The following is a 2,200-nucleotide window of genomic DNA, read 5'->3' on the forward strand; positions in this document are numbered from 1 at the left end:
AGACTATAGACTAGACTATAGACTAGACTATAGACTAGACTATAGACTAGATTATAGACTAGATTATAGACTAGACTATAGACTAGATTATAGACTAGACTATAGACTCCATTCACTCCAATTACTCCATTGTTTATTACAAATTATTTAGCTAGTAAAAAATCTCAAATTTCCCTCTAAAACGTTTTTTTTTCCCGCAATTACCATTTCAAAAACGCTGACAACACTGAGTGTAACCAGCAAGAATGAGATCGTTATAGATCGTGGTAGAAGTATACAACAAGATATTTAGTAGTGTTATGATCAAATTATCTTTTAAATAGTGTCGGTAATTGATTTGTTTTTGTTTGTCTTAAATGTTTTGTTTTTTATTCTCGGATTAGAGAGGTAAAATTTGTGTAAAGTTTTTGTTAACAATAAAATATTAAATGGTGATATTTTATGTCATTTCTGCTGTTGCATGTAGTAATGATTGGTAATTTGTTGTTAATTTTTATGATGCCATAATTTATTTTATTTCGTTGTTTTCAATTTTGTTACCTTTTTACCATTTTTTTCCAAAGATCTTAAGAACTGACAGCATGACTTTGGCAGCATTTAATAACATATTTTTATCTTTGTGTTAGAGTCTGTTTTAAATTTTTGATTTATTATTCAGCACAACTGTGGACAAGTGTTTGAATCGGCTGGCTGGTTGGTTGACGGCAGCTCTGTAAGAAAAAATAAAAAAAAATTAAAAACAAATAAAAAAAAGAATAAATAATAAAAAAGAAACCTGCTAAAAATCTGTATTTCTTAATTACAATTTTCATTTAAACAGGTGTCTTGTCATTTGGCGAGGGATAATGATAGTGAGTGTCTCATGTAGTGGTGGTTCGACACTATCATTGCAACTTCATTGCAACCGCTGAAATCATTTGAAGCTTGTCAATTCCATTTTATTATGTTGTGAGTGTTTTTTTTTTTTCTAAAATGTCAAAGATTTTCTTGTCAAATAAGTTGTCATATTTATGATTGTGTCCTTATAATTAAACATCATTATGCCACCTTTTTTTGTATTACTTTGTTGAAATTGTGAAATGTTGTTTCTGTTTTTTTTTTTAATTTTATTCTTGTATTTTGTTTTTATTAATAATTCTACATGGATAATTGACACTAATTTAATTAAATGCCACATTTAATAACATATTCATAAAAGTATTTATTTTCTCATACAAATTAAAACATGTTTAGTTTATTTTTTCTTCTTTTTTTATAATTCATTCATGCATGTTTGATATTATGGTTGTTGCACTATGGGCTAAATTGTTTTTATCGAATGGGAGGTAATAATAAATCTCTTATGGAAGATTTTCTTTTCAGACAATTTTTGAATATATTTTTATTGAAAATTTTAAATTTTTAAAAAATTCTCCGCAAGTTTTGTTTAAGAAAATTTTCATTTTATAGAAACTGTTTAATTAAATTTCTATAACTATCAGTAAAAAAGGATTTCGCGGTATAACACAGGGTGCAATTTTGTCACTCACCTTTACTCTTGGTTACCACGATCAATAGCCTCCTGAGGACCCAAACTGATAAAGCACTTAGACCTGTCTGCGATGCAAACGATGGAGTAATACTTTAAAAGGGAAAGGATCCAATATCTCGGTATACGGCCTTGAGCTAGGTTCAACTGAAGAAGATGCAAATCTACGTTTACTGATCCATGATTCATGGACAAGAAGATACAAAGATAAGTACATAGGTGTAATCCTTGATCGGAACTTAAAGTGGAGACACCACATAAAGGATCAACAAGACTTATCGGTGCTGGGCGATATATAGGAAAACTATTGGCATGAAATGGGGCCTTAGTCGTACTCTGACAAATTGGCTTTATAAAAGTATAATTAGCTTATGCTTCTACTATAGAAAGTTCAGCGTACATGGCGCTTGGGTGTAAGTGGTACCAGGTTTACTACTTTAACCAATGCTCTGGATTTGTTGCTAGATATCCCACTCATCGAAACATATTTAAGATATGATGCCGCTCTCAGGCGAACTGACCAAAAGCTGTTATAGGACACCTCATCAATGATCCCAGATAGAATGTCTTGGTTGTTGTTGTTGTAACAGCTCGACTGTGGCCGATAGTTCTTTCCTGGGGAAAAAACTTTCGGTTGATACAGCTGTCGCTGGGTTGTCAATCTTTGGACGA

Source organism: Lucilia cuprina, chromosome 5 (assembly GCF_022045245.1).
Source record: "Lucilia cuprina isolate Lc7/37 chromosome 5, ASM2204524v1, whole genome shotgun sequence".
NCBI classification, from domain to species: domain Eukaryota; kingdom Metazoa; phylum Arthropoda; class Insecta; order Diptera; family Calliphoridae; genus Lucilia; species Lucilia cuprina.